Consider the following 26,744-nt stretch of genomic DNA (forward strand, 5'->3'; position numbering starts at 1 on the left):
CTCACTGTGGAATGGGAGAAAGGGTGTTGGTGTGATTGAACAGTAATCCCACTGTGGAATATCGGAAAGGGTGTCGGTATGATTGAACAGTTATCTCACTGTGGAATGGGAGAAAGGGTTTCGCTGTTACTGAACAGTAGTCTCACTGTGGAATGGGAGAAAGGGTGTCGGTGTGATTGAACAGTAATCTCACTGTTTAATGGGAGAAAGGGTGTCAGTGTGATTGACAGTAATCTCACTGTGGAATGGGAGAAAGGGTGTTGGTGTGATTGAACAGTAAATTCACTGTGGAATGGGAGAAAGCGTGTCGATATGATTGAACAGTAATCACAATGTTGAATGGGAGAAAGGGTGTTGGTCTGTTTCAACAGTAATCTCACTGTGGAATGGGAGAAAGGGAGTTGGTGTGATTGAGTAGTAATCTCACTGAGGAATGGGAGAAAGGGTGTCGGTATGAATGAACAGTAATTTCACTGTGGAAAGGGAGAAAGGGTTTCTCTGTGACTGAACAGTAATCTCACTGTGGAATGGGGAAAACGGTGTTGGTGTCAATGAACAGTAATCTCACTGTGGAATGGGAGAAAGGGTGTCGGTGTGATTGAATGGTAATCCCAATGTGGAATGCGAGAAAGGGCGTCAATATGATTGAACAGTAATCTCACTGTGGAATGGGAGAAAGGGTGTCGGTGTGATTGAACAGTGAATTCACTGTGGAATGGGAGAAAGGGTGTCAGTGTGATGAAAAAGTAATCTCACTGTGGAATGGGAGAAAGCGTGTCGATATGATTGAACAGTAATCACAATGTTGAATGGGAGAAAGGGTGTTGGTGTGTTTGAACAGTAATCTCACTGTGGAATGGGAGAAAGGATGTCGATAAGAATGAACAGTAATCTCACCGTGGAATGGGAGAAAGGGTGTCGGTATGAATGAACAGTAATTTCACTGTGGAAAGGCAGAAAGGTTTTCGCTGTGACTGAACAGTACTCTCACTGTGGAATGGGAGAAAGGGTGTCGGTGTGATTGAACAGTAATCTCACTGTGGAATGGGAAAAAGAGTGTCGGTATGATTGAGCAGTGATCACACTGTGGAATGACAGAAAGGGTGTTGGTGTGATTGAACGGTAATCCCATTGTGGAATGGGAGAAAGGGTGTCGATATCATTGTACAGTAATCTCACTGTGGAATGGGAGAAAGGATGTTGGTGTGATTCAACAGTAATCTCACTGTGGAATGGGAGAAAGGGTGTCGATCTGATTGAACAGTAATCCCACTGTGGAATGGGTGAAAGGTTGTCAGTGTGATTGAACAGAAATCTCACTGTGAAATTGGAGAAAGGGTGTTGATATGATTGAACAGTAATCTCACTGTGGAATGGGAGAAAGGGTGTTGGTGTGTTTGAACAGTAATCTCACTGTGGAATTGGAGAAAGGGTGTCGGTATGATTGAGCAGTAATCTCACTGAGGAATGGGAGAAAGGATGTCGATAAGAATGAACAGTAATCTCACTGTGGAATGGGAGAAAGGGTGTTGATATGATTGCACAGGATTCTCACCGTGGAATGGGAGAAAGGGTGTCGGTATGTTTGAGCAGTAATCTCACTGTGGAATGGGAGAAAGGGTGTTGGTGTGATTGAACAGTAATCACAATGTTGAATGGGAGAAAGGGTGTTGGTCTGTTTCAACAGTAATCTCACTGCGGAATGGGAGAAAGGGAGTTGGTGTGATTGAGTAGTAATCTCACTGAGGAATGGGAGAAAGGGTGTCGGTATGAATGAACAGTAATTTCACTGTGGAAAGGGAGAAAGGGTTTCTCTGTGACTGAACAGTAATCTCACTGTGGAATGGGGAAAACGGTGTTGGTGTCAATGAACAGTAATCTCACTGTGGAATGGGAGAAAGGGTGTCGGTGTGATTGAATGGTAATCCCAATGTGGAATGCGAGAAAGGGCGTCGATATGATTGAACAGTAATCACACTGTGGAATGGGAGAAAGGGTGTCGGTGTGATTGAACAGTGAATTCACTGTGGAATGGGAGAAAGGGTGTCAGTGTGATGAAAAAGTAATCTCACTGTGGAATGGGAGAAAGCGTGTCGATATGATTGAACAGTAATCACAATGTTGAATGGGAGAAAGGGTGTTGGTGTGTTTGAACAGTAATCTCACTGTGGAATGGGAGAAAGGATGTCGATAAGAATGAACAGTAATCTCACCGTGGAATGGGAGAAAGGGTGTCGGTATGAATGAACAGTAATTTCACTGTGGAAAGGCAGAAAGGTTTTCGCTGTGACTGAACAGTACTCTCACTGTGGAATGGGAGAAAGGGTGTCGGTGTGATTGAACAGTAATCTCACTGTGGAATGGGAAAAAGAGTGTCGGTATGATTGAGCAGTGATCACACTGTGGAATGAGAGAAAGGGTGTTGGTGTGATTGAACGGTAATCCCATTGTGGAATGGGAGAAAGGGTGTCGATATCATTGTACAGTAATCTCACTGTGGAATGGGAGAAAGGATGTTGGTGTGATTCAACAGTAATCTCACTGTGGAATGGGAGAAAGGGTGTCGATCTGATTGAACAGTAATCCCACTGTGGAATGGGTGAAAGGTTGTCAGTGTGATTGAACAGAAATCTCACTGTGAAATTGGAGAAAGGGTGTTGATATGATTGAACAGTAATCTCACTGTGGAATGGGAGAAAGGGTGTTGGTGTGTTTGAACAGTAATCTCACTGTGGAATTGGAGAAAGGGTGTCGGTATGATTGAGCAGTAATCTCACTGAGGAATGGGAGAAAGGATGTCGATAAGAATGAACAGTAATCTCACTGTGGAATGGGAGAAAGGGTGTTGATATGATTGCACAGGATTCTCACCGTGGAATGGGAGAAAGGGTGTCGGTATGTTTGAGCAGTAATCTCACTGTAGAATTGGAGAAAGGGTGTCGGTGTGATTGAATGGTAATCCCAATGTGGAAAGCGAGAAAGGGCGTCAATATGATTGAACAGTAATCTCACTGTGGAATGGGAGAAAGGGTGTTGGTATCATTCAACAGTAATCTCACTGTGGAATGGGAGAAAGGGTATCGGTGTGATTGAATGGTAATCCCAATGTGGAATGCGAGAAAGGGCGTCGATATGATTGAACAGTAATCTCACTGTGGAATGGGAGAAAGGGTTTCGCTGTTACTGAACAGTAATCTCACTGTGGAATGGGAGAAAGGGTGTCGGTGTGATTGAACAGTAATCTCCCTGTGGAATGGGAGAGAGGGTGTCGGTGTGATTGAACAGAAAACTCACTGTGGAATGGGAGAAAGGGTGTCGGTGTGATTGAACAGTAATCTCACTGTTTAATGGGAGAAAGGGTGTCAGTGTGATTGACAGTAATCTCACTGTGGAATGGGAGAAAGGGTGTTGGTGTGAATGACAGTAATCTCACTGTGGAATGGGAGCAAGGGTGTTGGTGTGATTGAACAGTAAATTCACTGTGGAATGGGAGAAAGCGTGTCGATATGATTCAACAGCAATCACAATGTTGAATGGGAGAAAGGGTGTTGGTCTGTTTCAACAGTAATCTCACTGTGGAATGGGAGAAAGGGAGTTGGTGTGATTGAGTAGTAATCTCACTGAGGAATGGGAGAAAGGGTGTCGGTATGAATGAACAGTAATTTCACTGTGGAAAGGGAGAAAGGGTTTCTCTGTGACTGAACAGTAATCTCACTGTGCAATGGGGAAAACGGTGTTGGTGTCAATGAACAGTAATCTCACTGTGGAATGGGAGAAAGGGTGTCGGTGTGATTGAATGGTAATCCCAATGTGAAATGCGAGAAAGGGCGTCAATATGATTGAACAGTAATCTCACTGTGGAATGGGAGAAAGGGTGTTGGTATCATTCAACAGTAATCTCACTGTGCAATGGCAGAAAGGGTATCGGTGTGATTGAATGGTAATCCCAATGTGGAATGCGAGAAAGGGCGTCGATATGATTGAACAGTAATCTCACTGTGGAATGGGAGAAAGGGTTTCGCTGTTACTGAACAGTAATCTCACTGTGGAATGGGAGAAAGGGTGTCGGTGTGATTGAACAGTAATCTCCCTGTGGAATGGGAGAGAGGGTGTCGGTGTGATTGAACAGAAAACTCTCTGTGGAATGGGAGAAAGGGTGTCGGTGTGTTTGAACGGTAATCTCACTGTGGAATGGGAGAAAGGGTGTCGGTGTGATTGAACAGTAATCTCACTGTTTAATGGGAGAAAGGGTGTCAGTGTGATTGACAGTAATCTCACTGTGGAATGGGAGAAAGGGTGTTGGTGTGAATGAAAGTAATCTCACTGTGGAATGGGAGCAAGGGTGTTGGTGTGATTGAACAGTAAATTCACTGTGGAATGGGAGAAAGCGTGTCGATATGATTCAACAGCAATCACAATGTTGAATGGGAGAAAGGGTGTTGGTCTGTTTCAACAGTAATCTCACTGTGGAATGGGAGAAAGGGTGTTGGTGTGATTGAGTAGTAATCTCACTGAGGAATGGGAGAAAGGGTGTCGGTATGAATGAACAGTAATTTCACTGTGGAAAGGGAGAAAGGGTTTCTCTGTGACTGAACAGTAATCTCACTGTGGAATGGGGAAAACGGTGTTGGTGTCAATGAACTGTAATCTCACTGTGGAATGGGAGAAAGGGTGTCGGTGTGATTGAATGGTAATCCCAATGTGGAATGCGAGAAAGGGCGTCGATATGATTGAACAGTAATCTCACTGTGGAATGGGAGAAAGGGTGTCGATATGATTGAAGAGTCATCTCACTGTGGAATGGGAGAAAGGGTGTCAGTGTGATTTAACAGCAATCTCACTGTTTAATGGGAGAAAGGGTGTCGGTGTGATTGAACAGTAATCTCACTGTGGAATGGGAGAAAGGGTGTTGGTGTGATTGAACAGTAAATTCACTGTGGAATGGGAGAAAGCGTGTCGATATGATTGAACAGTAATCACAATGTTGAATGGGAGAAAGGGTGTTGGTCTGTTTCAACAGTAATCTCACTGTGGAATGGGAGAAAGGGAGTTGGTGTGATTGAGTAGTAATCTCACTGAGGAATGGGAGAAAGGGTGTCGGTATGAATGAACAGTAATTTCACTGTGGAAAGGGAGAAAGGGTTTCTCTGTGACTGAACAGTAATCTCACTGTGGAATGGGGAAAACGGTGTTGGTGTCAATGAACAGTAATCTCACTGTGGAATGGGAGAAAGGGTGTCGGTGTGATTGAATGGTAATCCCAATGTGGAATGCGAGAAAGGGCGTCGATATGATTGAACAGTAATCTCACTGTGGAATGGGAGAAAGGGTGTCGGTGTGATTGAACAGTGAATTCACTGTGGAATGGGAGAAAGGGTGTCAGTGTGATGAAAAAGTAATCTCACTGTGGAATGGGAGAAAGCGTGTCGATATGATTGAACAGTAATCACAATGTTGAATGGGAGAAAGGGTGTTGGTGTGTTTGAACAGTAATCTCACTGTGGAATGGGAGAAAGGATGTCGATAAGAATGAACAGTAATCTCACCGTGGAATGGGAGAAAGGGTGTCGGTATGAATGAACAGTAATTTCACTGTGGAAAGGCAGAAAGGTTTTCGCTGTGACTGAACAGTACTCTCACTGTGGAATGGGAGAAAGGGTGTCGGTGTGATTGAACAGTAATCTCACTGTGGAATGGGAAAAAGAGTGTCGGTATGATTGAGCAGTGATCACACTGTGGAATGAGAGAAAGGGTGTTGGTGTGATTGAACGGTAATCCCATTGTGGAATGGGAGAAAGGGTGTCGATATCATTGTACAGTAATCTCACTGTGGAATGGGAGAAAGGATGTTGGTGTGATTCAACAGTAATCTCACTGTGGAATGGGAGAAAGGGTGTCGATCTGATTGAACAGTAATCCCACTGTGGAATGGGTGAAAGGTTGTCAGTGTGATTGAACAGAAATCTCACTGTGAAATTGGAGAAAGGGTGTAGATATGATTGAACAGTAATCTCACTGTGGAATGGGAGAAAGGGTGTTGGTGTGTTTGAACAGTAATCTCACTGTGGAATTGGAGAAAGGGTGTCGGTATGATTGAGCAGTAATCTCACTGAGGAATGGGAGAAAGGATGTCGATAAGAATGAACAGTAATCTCACTGTGGAATGGGAGAAAGGGTGTTGATATGATTGCACAGGATTCTCACCGTGGAATGGGAGAAAGGGTGTCGGTATGTTTGAGCAGTAATCTCACTGTGGAATTGGAGAAAGGGTGTCGGTGTGATTGAATGGTAATCCCAATGTGGAAAGCGAGAAAGGGCGTCAATATGATTGAACAGTAATCTCACTGTGGAATGGGAGAAAGGGTGTTGGTATCATTCAACAGTAATCTCACTGTGGAATGGGAGAAAGGGTATCGGTGTGATTGAATGGTAATCCCAATGTGGAATGCGAGAAAGGGCGTCGATATGATTGAACAGTAATCTCACTGTGGAATGGGAGAAAGGATGTTGGTGTGATTCAACAGTAATCTCACTGTGGAATGGGAGAAAGGGTGTCGATCTGATTGAACAGTAATCCCACTGTGGAATGGGTGAAAGGTTGTCAGTGTGATTGAACAGAAATCTCACTGTGAAATTGGAGAAAGGGTGTTGATATGATTGAACAGTAATCTCACTGTGGAATGGGAGAAAGGGTGTTGGTGTGATTGAACAGTAATCCCACTGTGGAATGGGAGAAAGGGTTTCGGTGTGATTAAACAGTAATGTCACTGTGGAATGGGAGAAAGTTTGCTGCTGTGATTGAACAGTAATCTCACTGTGGAATGGGAGACAGGGTGTCGCTGTGATTGAACAGTAAATTCACTGTGGAATGGGAGAAAGCGTGTCGATATGATTGAACAGTAATCACAATGTTGAGTGGGAGAAAGGGTGTTGGTCTGTTTCAACATTAATCTCACTGTGGAATGGGAGAAAGGGTGTTGGTGTGATTGAATAGTAATCTCACTGAGGAATGGGAGAAAGGGTGTCGGTATGAATGAACAGTAATTTCACTGTGGAAAGGGAGAAAGGGTTTCTCTGTGACTGAACAGTAATCTCACTGTGGAATGGTAGAAAGGGTGTCGGTGTGATTGAACAGTAATCCCACTGTGGAATGGGGAAAAGGGTGTTGGTGTCAATGAACAGTAATCTCACTGTGGAATGGGAGAAAGGGTGTTGGTGTGATTGAACAGTAATCCCACTGTGGAATATCGGAAAGGGTGTCGGTATGATTGAACAGTTATCTCACTGTGGAATGGGAGAAAGGGTTTCGCTGTTACTGAACAGTAGTCTCACTGTGGAATGGGAGAAAGGGTGTCGGTGTGATTGAACAGTAATCTCACTGTTTAATGGGAGAAAGGGTGTCAGTGTGATTGACAGTAATCTCACTGTGGAATGGGAGAAAGGGTGTTGGTGTGATTGAACAGTAAATTCACTGTGGAATGGGAGAAAGCGTGTCGATATGATTGAACAGTAATCACAATGTTGAATGGGAGAAAGGGTGTTGGTCTGTTTCAACAGTAATCTCACTGTGGAATGGGAGAAAGGGAGTTGGTGTGATTGAGTAGTAATCTCACTGAGGAATGGGAGAAAGGGTGTCGGTATGAATGAACAGTAATTTCACTGTGGAAAGGGAGAAAGGGTTTCTCTGTGACTGAACAGTAATCTCACTGTGGAATGGGGAAAACGGTGTTGGTGTCAATGAACAGTAATCTCACTGTGGAATGGGAGAAAGGGTGTCGGTGTGATTGAACGGTAATCCCAATGTGGAATGCGAGAAAGGGCGTCGATATGATTGAACAGTAATCTCACTGTGGAATGGGAGAAAGGGTGTCGGTGTGATTGAACAGTGAATTCACTGTGGAATGGGAGAAAGGGTGTCAGTGTGATGAAAAAGTAATCTCACTGTGGAATGGGAGAAAGCGTGTCGATATGATTGAACAGTAATCACAATGTTGAATGGGAGAAAGGGTGTTGGTGTGTTTGAACAGTAATCTCACTGTGGAATGGGAGAAAGGATGTCGATAAGAATGAACAGTAATCTCACCGTGGAATGGGAGAAAGGGTGTCGGTATGAATGAACAGTAATTTCACTGTGGAAAGGCAGAAAGGTTTTCGCTGTGACTGAACAGTACTCTCACTGTGGAATGGGAGAAAGGGTGTCGGTGTGATTGAACAGTAATCTCACTGTGGAATGCGAAAAAGAGTGTCGGTATGATTGAGCAGTGATCACACTGTGGAATGAGAGAAAGGGTGTTGGTGTGATTGAACGGTAATCCCATTGTGGAATGGGAGAAAGGGTGTCGATATCATTGTACAGTAATCTCACTGTGGAATGGGAGAAAGGATGTTGGTGTGATTCAACAGTAATCTCACTGTGGAATGGGAGAAAGGGTGTCGATCTGATTGAACAGTAATCCCACTGTGGAATGGGTGAAAGGTTGTCAGTGTGATTGAACAGAAATCTCACTGTGAAATTGGAGAAAGGGTGTTGATATGATTGAACAGTAATCTCACTGTGGAATGGGAGAAAGGGTGTTGGTGTGTTTGAACAGTAATCTCACTGTGGAATTGGAGAAAGGGTGTCGGTATGATTGAGCAGTAATCTCACTGAGGAATGGGAGAAAGGATGTCGATAAGAATGAACAGTAATCTCACTGTGGAATGGGAGAAAGGGTGTTGATATGATTGCACAGGATTCTCACCGTGGAATGGGAGAAAGGGTGTCGGTATGTTTGAGCAGTAATCTCACTGTGGAATGGGAGAAAGGGTGTTGGTGTGATTGAACAGTAATCACAATGTTGAATGGGAGAAAGGGTGTTGGTCTGTTTCAACAGTAATCTCACTGCGGAATGGGAGAAAGGGAGTTGGTGTGATTGAGTAGTAATCTCACTGAGGAATGGGAGAAAGGGTGTCGGTATGAATGAACAGTAATTTCACTGTGGAAAGGGAGAAAGGGTTTCTCTGTGACTGAACAGTAATCTCACTGTGGAATGGGGAAAACGGTGTTGGTGTCAATGAACAGTAATCTCACTGTGGAATGGGAGAAAGGGTGTCGGTGTGATTGAATGGTAATCCCAATGTGGAATGCGAGAAAGGGCGTCGATATGATTGAACAGTAATCACACTGTGGAATGGGAGAAAGGGTGTCGGTGTGATTGAACAGTGAATTCACTGTGGAATGGGAGAAAGGGTGTCAGTGTGATGAAAAAGTAATCTCACTGTGGAATGGGAGAAAGCGTGTCGATATGATTGAACAGTAATCACAATGTTGAATGGGAGAAAGGGTGTTGGTGTGTTTGAACAGTAATCTCACTGTGGAATGGGAGAAAGGATGTCGGTATGAATGAACAGTAATTTCACTGTGGAAAGGCAGAAAGGTTTTCGCTGTGACTGAACAGTACTCTCACTGTGGAATGGGAGAAAGGGTGTCGGTGTGATTGAACAGTAATCTCACTGTGGAATGGGAAAAAGAGTGTCGGTATGATTGAGCAGTGATCACACTGTGGAATGAGAGAAAGGGTGTTGGTGAGATTGAACGGTAATCCCATTGTGGAATGGGAGAAAGGGTGTCGATATCATTGTACAGTAATCTCACTGTGGAATGGGAGAAAGGATGTTGGTGTGATTCAACAGTAATCTCACTGTGGAATGGGAGAAAGGGTGTCGATCTGATTGAACAGTAATCCCACTGTGGAATGGGTGAAAGGTTGTCAGTGTGATTGAACAGAAATCTCACTGTGAAATTGGAGAAAGGGTGTTGATATGATTGAACAGTAATCTCACTGTGGAATGGGAGAAAGGGTGTTGGTGTGTTTGAACAGTAATCTCACTGTGGAATTGGAGAAAGGGTGTCGGTATGATTGAGCAGTAATCTCACTGAGGAATGGGAGAAAGGATGTCGATAAGAATGAACAGTAATCTCACTGTGGAATGGGAGAAAGGGTGTTGATATGATTGCACAGGATTCTCACCGTGGAATGGGAGAAAGGGTGTCGGTATGTTTGAGCAGTAATCTCACTGTGGAATTGGAGAAAGGGTGTCGGTGTGATTGAATGGTAATCCCAATGTGGAAAGCGAGAAAGGGCGTCAATATGATTGAACAGTAATCTCACTGTGGAATGGGAGAAAGGGTGTTGGTATCATTCAACAGTAATCTCACTGTGGAATGGGAGAAAGGGTATCGGTGTGATTGAATGGTAATCCCAATGTGGAATGCGAGAAAGGGCGTCGATATGATTGAACAGTAATCTCACTGTGGAATGGGAGAAAGGGTTTCGCTGTTACTGAACAGTAGTCTCACTGTGGAATGGGAGAAAGGGTGTCGGTGTGATTGAACAGTAATCTCACTGTTTAATGGGAGAAAGGGTGTCAGTGTGATTGACAGTAATCTCACTGTGGAATGGGAGAAAGGGTGTTGGTGTGATTGAACAGTAAATTCACTGTGGAATGGGAGAAAGCGTGTCGATATGATTGAACAGTAATCACAATGTTGAATGGGAGAAAGGGTGTTGGTCTGTTTCAACAGTAATCTCACTGTGGAATGGGAGAAAGGGAGTTGGTGTGATTGAGTAGTAATCTCACTGAGGAATGGGAGAAAGGGTGTCGGTATGAATGAACAGTAATTTCACTGTGGAAAGGGAGAAAGGGTTTCTCTGTGACTGAACAGTAATCTCACTGTGGAATGGGGAAAACGGTGTTGGTGTCAATGAACAGTAATCTCACTGTGGAATGGGAGAAAGGGTGTCGGTGTGATTGAATGGTAATCCCAATGTGGAATGCGAGAAAGGGCGTCGATATGATTGAACAGTAATCTCACTGTGGAATGGGAGAAAGGGTGTCGGTGTGATTGAACAGTGAATTCACTGTGGAATGGGAGAAAGGGTGTCAGTGTGATGAAAAAGTAATCTCACTGTGGAATGGGAGAAAGCGTGTCGATATGATTGAACAGTAATCACAATGTTGAATGGGAGAAAGGGTGTTGGTGTGTTTGAACAGTAATCTCACTGTGGAATGGGAGAAAGGATGTCGATAAGAATGAACAGTAATCTCACCGTGGAATGGGAGAAAGGGTGTCGGTATGAATGAACAGTAATTTCACTGTGGAAAGGCAGAAAGGTTTTCGCTGTGACTGAACAGTACTCTCACTGTGGAATGGGAGAAAGGGTGTCGGTGTGATTGAACAGTAATCTCACTGTGAAATTGGAGAAAGGGTGTAGATATGATTGAACAGTAATCTCACTGTGGAATGGGAGAAAGGGTGTTGGTGTATTTGAACAGTAATCTCACTGTGGAATTGGAGAAAGGGTGTCGGTATGATTGAGCAGTAATCTCACTGAGGAATGGGAGAAAGGATGTCGATAAGAATGAACAGTAATCTCACTGTGGAATGGGAGAAAGGGTGTTGATATGATTGCACAGGATTCTCACCGTGGAATGGGAGAAAGGGTGTCGGTATGTTTGAGCAGTAATCTCACTGTGGAATTGGAGAAAGGGTGTCGGTGTGATTGAATGGTAATCCCAATGTGGAAAGCGAGAAAGGGCGTCAATATGATTGAACAGTAATCTCACTGTGGAATGGGAGAAAGGGTGTTGGTATCATTCAACAGTAATCTCACTGTGGAATGGGAGAAAGGGTATCGGTGTGATTGAATGGTAATCCCAATGTGGAATGCGAGAAAGGGCGTCGATATGATTGAACAGTAATCTCACTGTGGAATGGGAGAAAGGATGTTGGTGTGATTCAACAGTAATCTCACTGTGGAATGGGAGAAAGGGTGTCGATCTGATTGAACAGTAATCCCACTGTGGAATGGGTGAAAGGTTGTCAGTGTGATTGAACAGAAATCTCACTGTGAAATTGGAGAAAGGGTGTTGATATGATTGAACAGTAATCTCACTGTGGAATGGGAGAAAGGGTGTTGTTGTGATTGAACAGTAATCCCACTGTGGAATGGGAGAAAGGGTTTCGGTGTGATTAAACAGTAATGTCACTGTGGAATGGGAGAAAGTTTGCTGCTGTGATTGAACAGTAATCTCACTGTGGAATGGGAGAAAGGGTGTCGCTGTGATTGAACAGTAAATTCACTGTGGAATGGGAGAAAGCGTGTCGATATGATTGAACAGTAATCACAATGTTGAATGGGAGAAAGGGTGTTGGTCTGTTTCAACATTAATCTCACTGTGGAATGGGAGAAAGGGTGTTGGTGTGATTGAATAGTAATCTCACTGAGGAATGGGAGAAAGGGTGTCGGTATGAATGAACAGTAATTTCACTGAGGAAAGGGAGAAAGGGTTTCTCTGTGACTGAACAGTAATCTCACTGTGGAATGGGAGAAAGGGTGTCGGTGTGATTGAACAGTAATCCCACTGTGGAATGGGGAAAAGGGTGTTGGTGTCAATGAACAGTAATCTCACTGTGGAATGGGAGAAAGGGTGTTGGTGTGATTGAACAGTAATCCCACTGTGGAATATCGGAAAGGGTGTCGGTATGATTGAACAGTTATCTCACTGTGGAATGGGAGAAAGGGTTTCGCTGTTACTGAACAGTAGTCTCACTGTGGAATGGGAGAAAGGGTGTCGGTGTGATTGAACAGTAATCTCACTGTTTAATGGGAGAAAGGGTGTCAGTGTGATTGACAGTAATCTCACTGTGGAATGGGAGAAAGGGTGTTGGTGTGATTGAACAGTAAATTCACTGTGGAATGGGAGAAAGCGTGTCGATATGATTGAACAGTAATCACAATGTTGAATGGGAGAAAGGGTGTTGGTCTGTTTCAACAGTAATCTCACTGTGGAATGGGAGAAAGGGAGTTGGTGTGATTGAGTAGTAATCTCACTGAGGAATGGGAGAAAGGGTGTCGGTATGAATGAACAGTAATTTCACTGTGGAAAGGGAGAAAGGGTTTCTCTGTGACTGAACAGTAATCTCACTGTGGAATGGGGAAAACGGTGTTGGTGTCAATGAACAGTAATCTCACTGTGGAATGGGAGAAAGGGTGTCGGTGTGATTGAATGGTAATCCCAATGTGGAATGCGAGAAAGGGCGTCAATATGATTGAACAGTAATCTCACTGTGGAATGGGAGAAAGGGTGTCGGTGTGATTGAACAGTGAATTCACTGTGGAATGGGAGAAAGGGTGTCAGTGTGATGAAAAAGTAATCTCACTGTGGAATGGGAGAAAGCGTGTCGATATGATTGAACAGTAATCACAATGTTGAATGGGAGAAAGGGTGTTGGTGTGTTTGAACAGTAATCTCACTGTGGAATGGGAGAAAGGATGTCGATAAGAATGAACAGTAATCTCACCGTGGAATGGGAGAAAGGGTGTCGGTATGAATGAACAGTAATTTCACTGTGGAAAGGCAGAAAGGTTTTCGCTGTGACTGAACAGTACTCTCACTGTGGAATGGGAGAAAGGGTGTCGGTGTGATTGAACAGTAATCTCACTGTGGAATGGGAAAAAGAGTGTCGGTATGATTGAGCAGTGATCACACTGTGGAATGAGAGAAAGGGTGTTGGTGTGATTGAACGGTAATCCCATTGTGGAATGGGAGAAAGGGTGTCGATATCATTGTACAGTAATCTCACTGTGGAATGGGAGAAAGGATGTTGGTGTGATTCAACAGTAATCTCACTGTGGAATGGGAGAAAGGGTGTCGATCTGATTGAACAGTAATCCCACTGTGGAATGGGTGAAAGGTTGTCAGTGTGATTGAACAGAAATCTCACTGTGAAATTGGAGAAAGGGTGTTGATATGATTGAACAGTAATCTCACTGTGGAATGGGAGAAAGGGTGTTGGTGTGTTTGAACAGTAATCTCACTGTGGAATTGGAGAAAGGGTGTCGGTATGATTGAGCAGTAATCTCACTGAGGAATGGGAGAAAGGATGTCGATAAGAATGAACAGTAATCTCACTGTGGAATGGGAGAAAGGGTGTTGATATGATTGCACAGGATTCTCACCGTGGAATGGGAGAAAGGGTGTCGGTATGTTTGAGCAGTAATCTCACTGTGGAATGGGAGAAAGGGTGTTGGTGTGATTGAACAGTAATCACAATGTTGAATGGGAGAAAGGGTGTTGGTCTGTTTCAACAGTAATCTCACTGCGGAATGGGAGAAAGGGAGTTGGTGTGATTGAGTAGTAATCTCACTGAGGAATGGGAGAAAGGGTGTCGGTATGAATGAACAGTAATTTCACTGTGGAAAGGGAGAAAGGGTTTCTCTGTGACTGAACAGTAATCTCACTGTGGAATGGGGAAAACGGTGTTGGTGTCAATGAACAGTAATCTCACTGTGGAATGGGAGAAAGGGTGTCGGTGTGATTGAATGGTAATCCCAATGTGGAATGCGAGAAAGGGCGTCGATATGATTGAACAGTAATCACACTGTGGAATGGGAGAAAGGGTGTCGGTGTGATTGAACAGTGAATTCACTGTGGAATGGGAGAAAGGGTGTCAGTGTGATGAAAAAGTAATCTCACTGTGGAATGGGAGAAAGCGTGTCGATATGATTGAACAGTAATCACAATGTTGAATGGGAGAAAGGGTGTTGGTGTGTTTGAACAGTAATCTCACTGTGGAATGGGAGAAAGGATGTCGATAAGAATGAACAGTAATCTCACCGTGGAATGGGAGAAAGGGTGTCGGTATGAATGAACAGTAATTTCACTGTGGAAAGGCAGAAAGGTTTTCGCTGTGACTGAACAGTACTCTCACTGTGGAATGGGAGAAAGGGTGTCGGTGTGATTGAACAGTAATCTCACTGTGGAATGGGAAAAAGAGTGTCGGTATGATTGAGCAGTGATCACACTGTGGAATGAGAGAAAGGGTGTTGGTGTGATTGAACGGTAATCCCATTGTGGAATGGGAGAAAGGGTGTCGATATCATTGTACAGTAATCTCACTGTGGAATGGGAGAAAGGATGTTGGTGTGATTCAACAGTAATCTCACTGTGGAATGGGAGAAAGGGTGTCGATCTGATTGAACAGTAATCCCACTGTGGAATGGGTGAAAGGTTGTCAGTGTGATTGAACAGAAATCTCACTGTGAAATTGGAGAAAGGGTGTTGATATGATTGAACAGTAATCTCACTGTGGAATGGGAGAAAGGGTGTTGGTGTGTTTGAACAGTAATCTCACTGTGGAATTGGAGAAAGGGTGTCGGTATGATTGAGCAGTAATCTCACTGAGGAATGGGAGAAAGGATGTCGATAAGAATGAACAGTAATCTCACTGTGGAATGGGAGAAAGGGTGTTGATATGATTGCACAGGATTCTCACCGTGGAATGGGAGAAAGGGTGTCGGTATGTTTGAGCAGTAATCTCACTGTAGAATTGGAGAAAGGGTGTCGGTGTGATTGAATGGTAATCCCAATGTGGAAAGCGAGAAAGGGCGTCAATATGATTGAACAGTAATCTCACTGTGGAATGGGAGAAAGGGTGTTGGTATCATTCAACAGTAATCTCACTGTGGAATGGGAGAAAGGGTATCGGTGTGATTGAATGGTAATCCCAATGTGGAATGCGAGAAAGGGCGTCGATATGATTGAACAGTAATCTCACTGTGGAATGGGAGAAAGGGTTTCGCTGTTACTGAACAGTAATCTCACTGTGGAATGGGAGAAAGGGTGTCGGTGTGATTGAACAGTAATCTCCCTGTGGAATGGGAGAGAGGGTGTCGGTGTGATTGAACAGAAAACTCACTGTGGAATGGGAGAAAGGGTGTCGGTGTGATTGAACAGTAATCTCACTGTTTAATGGGAGAAAGGGTGTCAGTGTGATTGACAGTAATCTCACTGTGGAATGGGAGAAAGGGTGTTGGTGTGAATGACAGTAATCTCACTGTGGAATGGGAGCAAGGGTGTTGGTGTGATTGAACAGTAAATTCACTGTGGAATGGGAGAAAGCGTGTCGATATGATTCAACAGCAATCACAATGTTGAATGGGAGAAAGGGTGTTGGTCTGTTTCAACAGTAATCTCACTGTGGAATGGGAGAAAGGGAGTTGGTGTGATTGAGTAGTAATCTCACTGAGGAATGGGAGAAAGGGTGTCGGTATGAATGAACAGTAATTTCACTGTGGAAAGGGAGAAAGGGTTTCTCTGTGACTGAACAGTAATCTCACTGTGCAATGGGGAAAACGGTGTTGGTGTCAATGAACAGTAATCTCACTGTGGAATGGGAGAAAGGGTGTCGGTGTGATTGAATGGTAATCCCAATGTGAAATGCGAGAAAGGGCGTCAATATGATTGAACAGTAATCTCACTGTGGAATGGGAGAAAGGGTGTTGGTATCATTCAACAGTAATCTCACTGTGCAATGGCAGAAAGGGTATCGGTGTGATTGAATGGTAATCCCAATGTGGAATGCGAGAAAGGGCGTCGATATGATTGAACAGTAATCTCACTGTGGAATGGGAGAAAGGGTTTCGCTGTTACTGAACAGTAATCTCACTGTGGAATGGGAGAAAGGGTGTCGGTGTGATTGAACAGTAATCTCCCTGTGGAATGGGAGAGAGGGTGTCGGTGTGATTGAACAGAAAACTCTCTGTGGAATGGGAGAAAGGGTGTCGGTGTGTTTGAACGGTGATCTCACTGTGGAATGGGAGAAAGGGTGTCGGTGTGATTGAACAGTAATCTCACTGTTTAATGGGAGAAAGGGTGTCAGTGTGATTGACAGTAATCTCACTGTGGAATGGGAGAAAGGGTGTTGGTGTGAATGAAAGTAATCTCACTGTGGAATGGGAGCAAGGGTGTTGGTGTGATTGAACAGTAAATTCACTGTGGAATGGGAGAAAGCGTGTCGATATGATTCAACAGCAATCACAATGTTGAATGGGAGAAAGGGTGTTGGTCTGTTTCAACAGTAATCTCACTGTGGAATGGGAGAAAGGGTGTTGGTGTGATTGAGTAGTAATCTCACTGAGGAATGGGAGAAAGGGTGTCGGTATGAATGAACAGTAATTTCACTGTGGAAAGGGAGAAAGGGTTTCTCTGTGACTGAACAGTAATCTCACTGTGGAATGGGGAAAACGGTGTTGGTGTCAATGAACTGTAATCTCACTGTGGAATGGGAGAAAGGGTGTCGGTGTGATTGAATGGTAATCCCAATGTGGAATGCGAGAAAGGGCGTCGATATGATTGAACAGTAATCTCACTGTGGAATGGGAGAAAGGGTGTCGATATGATTGAAGAGTCATCTCACTGTGGAATGGGAGAAAGGGTGTCAGTGTGATTTAACAGCAATCTCACTGTTTAATGGGAGAAAGGGTGTCGGTGTGATTGAACAGTAATCTCACTGTGGAATGGGTGAAAGGGTGTCGGTGTGATTGAACAGTAATCTCACTGTGGAGTGGGAGAAAGGGTGTCGATATGATTAGAGAGTAATCTCACTGTGGAATGGGAGAAAGGGTGTTGGTGTGATTGACAGTAATCTCACTGTGGAATGGGAGAAAGGGTGTTGGTGTGATTGAAAAGTAATCTCACTGTGGAATGGGAGAAAGGGTGTCAATATGATTGGAGAGTAATCTCACTGTGGAATGGGAGAAAGAGTGTCAGTGTGATTTGACAGCAATCTCACTGTTTAATGGGAGAAAGGGTGTCGGTGTGATTGAAAAGTAATCTCACTGTGGATTGGGAGAAAGGGTGTCGGTGTGATTGAACAGTAAATTCACTGTTGATTGGGAGAAAGGTTGTCAGTGTGAGGAAAAAGTAATCTCACTGTGGAATGGGAGAAAGCGTGTCGATATGATTGAACAGTAATCACAATGTTGAATGGGAGAAAGGGTGTTGGTGTGTTTCAACAGTAATCTCACTGTGGAATGGGAGAAAAGGTTTTGGTGTGATTGAACAGTAATCTCACTGTGGAATGGGAGAAAGGGTGTCGGTATGAATGAACAGTAATCTCACTGTGGAATGGGGAAAAGGGTGTCGGTATGAATGAACAGTAATCTCACTGTGGAATGGGGAAAAGGGTGTTGGTGTCAATGAACAGTAATCTCACTGTGAAATGGGAGAAAGGGTGTCGGTGTGATTGAATGGTAATCCCAATGTGGAATGCGAGAAAGGGCGTCGATATGATTGAACAGTAATCTCACTGTGGAATGGGAGAAAAGGTTTTGGTGTGATTGAACAGTAATCTCACTGTGGAATGGGAGAAAAGGTTTTGGTGTGATCGAACAGTAATCTCACTGTGGAATGGGAGAAAGGGTGTCGATATGATTGAAGAGTCATCTCACTGTGGAATGGGAGAAAGGGTGTCGGTGTGATTGAACAGTTATCTCACTGTGGAATGGGAGAAAGGGCTTCACTGTGACCGAACAGTAATCTCACTGTGGAATGGGAGAAAGGGTGTTGGTGTGATTGAACAGTAATCTCACTGTGGAATGGGAGAAAGGGTGTCGGTGTGATTGAACAGTAATCTCACTGTGGAATGGGAGAAAGGATGTCGATAAGAATGAACAGTAATCTCACCGTGGAATGGGAGAAAGGGTGTTGGTGTGATTGAACAGTAATCTCACTGTGGAATGGGAGAAAGGGTGTTGGTGTGATTGAGTAGTAATCTCAGTGAGGAATGGGAGAAAGGGTGTCGGTATGAATGAACAGTAATTTCACTGTGGAAAGGCAGAAAGGGCTTCGCTGTGACCGAACAGTAATCTCACTGTGGAATGGGAGAAAGGGTGTTGGTGTGATTGAACAGTAATCTCACTGTGGAATGGGAGAAAGGGTGTTGGTGTGTTTGAACAGTAATCTCACTGTGGAATGGGAGAAAGGGTGTTGGTGTGATTGAACAGTAATCTCACTGTGGAATGGGAGAAAGGGTGTCAGTGTGATTGATCAGTAATCTCACTGTGGAATGGGAGAAAGGGTGTCGGTGTGATTGAACAGTAAATTCACTGTGGAATGGGAGAATGGGTGTCAGTGTGATGAAAAAGTAATCTCACTGTGGAATGGGAGAAAGCGTGTCGATATGATTGAACAGTAATCACAATGTTGAATGGGAGAAAGGGTGTTGGTGTGTTTGAGCAGTAATCTCACTGTGGAATGGGAGAAAGGATGTCGATAAGAATGAACAGTAATCTCACCGTGGAATGGGAGAAAGGGTGTCGGTATGAATGAACAGTAATTTCACTGTGGAAAGGCAGAAAGGTTTTCGCTGTGACTGAACAGTAATCGCACCGTGGAATGGGAGAAAGGGTGTCGGTGTGATTGAACAGTAATCTCACTGTGGAATGGGAAAAAGAGTGTCGCTATGATTGAGCAGTGATCACACTGTGGAATGAGAGAAAGGGTGTTGGTGTGATTGAACGGTAATCCCATTGTGGAATGGGAGAAAGGGTGTCGATATCATTGGACAGTAATCTCACTGTGGAATGGGAGAAAGGATGTTGGTGTGATTCAACAGTAATCTCACTGTGGAATGGGAGAAAGGGTGTCGGTGTGATTGAACAGTTATCTGACTGTGGAATGGGAGAAAATGTGTTGATATGATTGAATATTAATCTCCATGTGGAATGGGAGAAAAGTTGCCGGTGTGATTGAACAGTAATCTCACTGTAGAATGGGAGAAAGGGAGTTCGTGTGATCCAACAGTAATTTCACTGTTGAATGGAAGAAAGTGTGTTGGTATGATTGAAAAGTCATCTCACTGCGGAATGGGAGAAAGGGCATGGGTGTGATTGAACAGTAATCTCACTGTGGAATGGGAGAAAGGGTGTCGGTGTGATTGAAGAGTAACATCACTGTGGAATGGGACAAAGGGTGTCGGTGTGATTTAACAGTAATCTTACTGTGGAATGGGAGAAAGGGTGTCGCTGTGTTTGAACAGTAATCTCACTGCGGAATGGGAGAAAGGGTGTCGGTATGATTGAACAGTAATCTCACTGCGGAATGCGAGAAAGGGTGTTGATATGGTTGACCAGTAATCCCACTGTGGAGTGGGAGAAAGGGAGTTGGTGTGATTGAACAGTAATATCACTGTGCAGTAAGAGAAAGGGTGTCGGTATGATTCAACATTAATCCCACAGTGGAATGGGAAAAAGGGTTTCGGTGTGATTAAATAGTGATCTCACTGTGGAATGGGAGAAAGAGTGTCGATCTGATTGAACAGTAATCCCACTGTGGAATGGGTGAAAGGTTGTCAGTGTGATTGAACAGTAATCTCACTGTGGAATGGGGGAAAGTGTGTTGGTGTGTTTGAACAGTAATCTCACTGTGGAATGGGAGAAAGGGTGTTGGTGTGTTTGAACAGTAATCTCACTGTGAAATTGGAGAAAGGGTGTCGGTATGATTGAGCAGTAATCTCACTGAGGAATGGGAGAAAGGATGTCGATAAGAATGAACAGTAATCTCACTGTGGAATGGGAGAAAGGGTGTTGATATGATTGCACAGGATTCTCACCGTGGAATGGGAGAAAGGGTGTCGGTATGTTTGAGCAGTAATCTCACTGTGGAATGAGAGAAAGGGTGTCGGTGTGATTGAATGTTAATCCCAAAGTGGAATGCGAGAAAGGGCGTCAATATGATTGAACAGTAATCTCACTGTGGAATGGGAGAAAGGGTGTTGGTATCATTCAACAGTAATCTCACTGTGGAATGGGAGAAAGGGTGTCGGTGTGATTGAACAGTAATCCCACTGTGGAATGGGGAAAAGGGTGTTGGTGTCAATGAACAGTAATCTCACTGTGGAATGGGAGAAAGGGTTTCGCTGTGACTGAACAGTAATCTCACTGTGGAATGGGAGAGAGAGTGTCGGTGTGATTGAACAGAAAACTCACTGTGGAATGGGAGAAAGGGTGTCGGTGTGTTTGAACGGTAATCTCACTGTGGAATGGGAGAAAGGGTGTCAGTGTGATTGACAGTAATCTCACTGTGGAATGGGAGAAAGGGTGTTGGTGTGAATGACAGTAATCTCACTGTGGAATGGGAGAAAGGGTGTTGGTGTGATTGAACAGTAAATTCACTGTGGAATGGGAGAAAGCGTGTCGATATGATTGAACAGCAATCACAATGTTGAATGGGAGAAAGGGTGTTGGTCTGTTTCAACAGTAATCTCACTGTGGAATGGGAGAAAGGGTGTTGGTGTGATTGAGTAGTAATCTCACTGAGGAATGGGAGAAAGGGTGTCGGTATGAATGAACAGTAATTTCACTGTGGAAAGGGAGAAAGGGTTTCTCTGTGACTGAACAGTAATCTCACTGTGGAATGGGGAAAACGGTGTTGGTGTCAATGAACAGTAATCTCACTGTGGAATGGGAGAAAGGGTGTCGGTGTGATTGAATGGTAATCCCAATGTGGAATGCGAGAAAGGGCGTCGATATGATTGAACAGTAATCTCACTGTGGAATGGGAGAAAGGGTGTCGATATGATTGAAGAGTCATCTCACTGTGGAATGGGAGAAAGGGTGTCAGTGTGATTTAACAGCAATCTCACTGTTTAATGGGAGAAAGGGTGTCGGTGTGATTGAACAGTAATCTCACTGTGGAATGGGAGAAAGGGTGTCGATATGATTGGAGAGTAATCTCACTGTGGAATGGGAGAAAGGGTGTTGGTGTGATTGACAGTAATCTCACTGTGGAATGGGAGAAAGGGTGTTGGTGTGATTGAACAGTAATCTCACTGTGGAATGGGAGAAAGAGTGTCAGTGTGATTTGACAGCAATCTCACTGTTTAATGGGAGAAAGGGTGTCGGTGTGATTGAAAAGTAATCTCACTGTGGATTGGGAGAAAGGGTGTCGGTGTGATTGAACAGTAAATTCACTGTGGATTGGGAGAAAGGGTGTCAGTGTGAGGAAAAAGTAATCTCACTGTGGAATGGAAGCGTGTCGATATGATTGAACAGTAATCTCACTGTGGAATGGGAGAAAGGGTGTTGGTGTGTTTCAACAGTAATCTCACTGTGGAATGGGAGAAAGGGTGCCGATGTGATTGAGCAGTAATCTCACTGAGGAATGGGAGAAAGGGTGTCGGTATGAATGAACAGTAATCTCACCGTGGAATGGGAGAAAGGGTGTCGGTATGTTTGAGCAGTAATCTCACTGTGGAATTGGAGAAAGGGTGTCGGTGTCATTGAATGGTAATCCCAATGTGGAATGCGAGAAAGGGCGTCAATATGATTGAACAGTAATCTCACTGTGGAATGGGAGAAAGGGTGTCGGTGTGATTGAACAGTAATCTCACTGTGGAATGGGAGAAAGGGTGTCGGTGTGATTGAACTGTAGTCTCACTGTGGAATGGGAGAAAGGGTGTCGATGTGATCTCACAGGAATCTTACTGTGGAATGGGAGAAATGGTGTTGGTATGATTGAACAGTAATCTCACTGTGGAATGGGAGAAAGGGTGTCGATATGATTGGAGAGTAATCTCACTGTGGAATGGGAGAAAGGGTGTCAGTGTGATTTGACAGCAATCTCACTGTTTAATGGGAGAAAGGGTGTCGGTGTGACTGAACAGTAATCTCACTGTGGAATGGGAGAAAGGGTGTCGGTGTGATTGAACAGTAATCTCACTGTGGAATGGGAGAAAGGGTGTCAGTGTGATTTGACAGCAATCTCAATGTTTAATGGGAGAAAGGTTGTTGGTGTGATTGTACAGTAATCTCACTGTGGAATGGGAGAAAGGTTGTTGGTGTGATTGTACAGTAATCTCACTGTGGAATGGGAGAAATGGTGAGGGGGTGAATTGAACAGTAATCTCACTGTGGAATGGGAGAAAGGGTGTCATTGTGATTTAACAACAATCTCACTGTTTAATGGGAGAAAGGGTTTCAGTGTGATTGAACAGTGATCTCAATCTGGAATGGGAGAAAGGGTGTCGATTTGATCTCACAGTTATCTCACTGTGGAATGAGAGAAAGGGTGTCGGTGTGATTGAGCAGTAATCTCACTGTGGAATGGGAAATAGGGTGTTGTGATTGATAAGTAATCTCACTGTGGAATGGCAGAAAGGGTGTCGGTGTGATTGAACAGTAAATTCACTGTGGAATGTGAGAAACGGTGTCGCTGTGACTGAACAGTAATCTCACTGTGGAATGGGAGAACGGATGTCGATGTGATCGCACAGTAAACTCACTGTGAAATTGGAGAAAGGGTGTCGGTGTGACTGAACAGTAATCTCACTGTGGAATGGGAGAAAGGGTGTCGGTGTGATTGAACAGTAATCTCACTGTGGAATGGGTTAAAGTGTGCCGGTGTCATTGAACAGAAATCTCACTGTGGAATGGGAGAAAGTGTCTCGGTGTGATTGGACAGTAATCTCACAATCGAATGGGATAAATGGTGTTGGTGTGATTGGACAGTAATCTCACTGTGGAATGAGAGAAAGGGTGTCGGTGTGATTGGACAGTAATCTCACTGTGGAATGGGAGAAAGGGTGTTGGTGTGATTGAACAGTAATCTCACTGTGGAATGGGAGAAAGGGTGTCGGTGTGATTGGACAGTCATCTCACTGTGGAATGGGAGTAAGGGTGTCAGTATGATTTAACAACAATCTCACTGTTTAATGGGAGAAAGGGTGTCGATGTGTTTGAAAGGTAATCTCACTGAGGAATGGGAGAAAGGGTGTCAATATGATTGAACAGTAATCTCACTGTGGAGTGGGAGAAAGTGTGTTTTGTGTGATTGAACAGTAATCTCACTGTGGATTGGGAGAAAGGGTCTCAATATGATTGAAGAGTAATCTCACTGTGTAATGTGATTAAGGGTGTCAGTGTGATTTGACAGCAATCTCACTTTTTATTGGGAGAAAGGATGTCGGTGTGATTGAAAAGTAATCTCACTGTGGAATGGGAGAAATGGTGTCGATGTGACCGCACAGTAAACTCACTGTGGAATGGGAGAATGGGTGTTGGTGTGATTGATCAGTAATCTCACTGTGGAATGGGAGAAAGCGAGTCGATATGATTGAACAGTAATCTCACTGTGGAATGGGAGAAAGGGTTTCGGTGTGATTGAACAATAATCTCACTGTGGACTGGGAGAAAGGGTGTTGGTATGATTGAACATTAATCTCACTATGGAATGGAAGAAATGGTGAGGCTGTGATTGAACAGTCATCTCACTGTGCAATGGGAGAAAGGGTGTCGGTGTGTTTGAACGGTAATCTCACTGTGGAATGGGAGAAAGGGTGTCGATATGATTGGAGAGTAATCTCACTGTGGAATGGGAGAAAGAGTGTCAGTGTGATTTGACAGCAATCTCACTGTTTAATGGGAGAAAGGGTGTCGGTGTGATTGAAAAGTAATCTCACTGTGGAATGGGAGAAAGGGTGTTGGTGTGATTGAACAGTAATCTCACTGTGGACTGGGAGAAACGTTGTCGGTGTGATTGAGCAGTAATCTCAGTGTGGAATGTGAGAAAGGGTGTCCGTGTTATTGAACGGTAATCTCACTGTGGAATGGGAGAAAGTGTGTTGGTGTGATTGAAAAGTAATCTCACTGTGGATTGGGAGAAAGGGTGTCGGTGTGATTGAACAGTAAACTCACTGTGGAATGGGAGAAAGGGTATCGATATGATTGAAGAGTCTTCTCACTGTGGAGTGGGAGAAAGGGTGTCAGTATGATTTAACAGCAATCTCACTTTGGAATGGGAGAAAGGGTGTCGATGTGATCTCACAGTAATCTCACTGTGGAATGGGAGAAAGGGTGTCGGTGTGATTGAACAGTAAACTCACTGTGGAATGGGAGAAAGGGTATCGATATGATTGAAGAGTCTTCTCACTGTGGAGTGGGAGAAAGGGTGTCAGTATGATTTAACAGCAATCTCACTTTGGAATGGGAGAAAGGGTGTCGATGTGATCTCACAGTAATCTCACTGTGGAATGGGAGAAAGGGTGTCGATGTGATCTCACGGGAATCTCACTGTGGAATGGGAGAAATGGTGTTGGTATGCTTGAACAGTAATCTCACTGTGGAATGGGAGAAAGGGTGTCGATATGATTGGAGAGTAATCTCACTGTGGAATGGGAGAAACGATGTCAGTGTGATTTGACAGCAATCTCAATGTTTAATGGGAGAAAGGTTGTTGGTGTGATTGAACAGTAATCTCACTGTGGAATGGGAGAAAGGGTGTTGGTGTGATTGAACAGTAATCTCACTGTGGAATGGGAGAAACGATGTGAGTGTGATTTCACAGCAATCTCAATGTTTAATGGGAGAAAGGTTGTTGGTGTGATTGTACAGTAATCTCACTGTGGAATGGGAGAAAGGTTGTTGGTGTGATTGTACAGTAATCTCACTGTGGAATGGGAGAAATGGTGAGGGGGTGAATTGAACAGTAATCTCACTGTGGAATCGGAGAAAGGGTGTCATTGTGATTTAACAACAATCTCACTGTTTAATGGGAGAAAGGGTTTCAGTGTGATTGAACAGTAATCTCAATCTGGAATGGGAGAAAGGGTGTCGATTTGATCTCACAGTTATCTCACTGTGGAATGAGAGAAAGGGTGTCGGTGTGATTGAACAGTAATCTCACTGTGGAATGGGAGAAAGGGTGTTGGTGCGATTGAAAAGTAATCTCACTGTGGAATGGGAGAAAGGTTGTCGGTGTGATTGAACAGTAATCTCACTGTGGAATGGGAGAAAGGGTGTCGCTGTGACTGAACAGTAAACTCACTGTGGAATGGGAGAAAGGGTATCGATATGATTGAAGAGTCATCTCACTGTGGAGTGGGAGAAAGGGTGTCAGTATGATTTAACAGCAATCTCACTTTGGAATGGGAGAAAGGGTGTCGATGTGATCTCACAGTAATCTCACTGTGGAATGGGAGAAAGGGTGTCGGTGTGATTGAACTGTAGTCTCACTGTGGAATGGGAGAAAGGGTGTCGATGTGATCTCACGGGAATCTTACTGTGGAATGGGAGAAATGGTGTTGGTATGATTGAACAGTAATCTCACTGTGGAATGGGAGAAAGGGTGTCGATATGATTGGAGAGTAATCTCACTGTGGAATGGGAGAAAGGGTGTCGATATGATTGAACAGTAATCTCACTGTGGAATGGGAGAAAGGGTGTTGGTGTGACTGAACAGTAATCTCACTGTGGAATGGGAGAAAGGGTGTCGATATGATTGAACAGTATTCTCATTGTGTAATGGGTGAAAAGGCATTGGTGTAATTCAACAGTAATCTCACTGTGGAATGGGAGAAAGGGTGTTGGTGTGATTGAACAGTAAATTCACTGTGGAATGGGAGAAAGGGTGTCAGTGTGATGAAAAAGTAATCTCACTGTGGAATGGGAGAAAGCGTGTCGATATGATTCAGCAGTAATCACAATGTTGAATGGGAGAAAGGGTGTTGGTGTGTTTGAACAGTAATCTCACTGTGGAATGGGAGAAAGGATGTCGATAAGAATGAACAGTAATCTCACCGTGGAATGGGAGAAAGGGTGTCGGTATGAATGAACAGTAATTTCACTGTGGAAAGGCAGAAAGGTTTTCGCTGTGACTGAACAGTACTCTCACTGTGGAATGGGAGAAAGGGTGTCGGTGTGATTGAACAGTAATCTCACTGTGGAATGGGAGAAAGGGTGTCGGTGTGATTGAACAGTAAATTCACTGTGGAATGGGAGAATGGGTGTCAGTGTGATGAAAAAGTAATCTCACTGTGGAATGGGAGAAAGCGTGTCGATATGATTGAACAGTAATCACAATGTTGAATGGGAGAAAGGGTGTTGGTGTGTTTGAACAGTAATCTCACTGTGGAATGGGAGAAA

The sequence above is a fragment of the Mobula birostris genome, chromosome 1 (genome assembly GCF_030028105.1).
Source record: "Mobula birostris isolate sMobBir1 chromosome 1, sMobBir1.hap1, whole genome shotgun sequence".
Classification (NCBI taxonomy): domain Eukaryota; kingdom Metazoa; phylum Chordata; class Chondrichthyes; order Myliobatiformes; family Myliobatidae; genus Mobula; species Mobula birostris.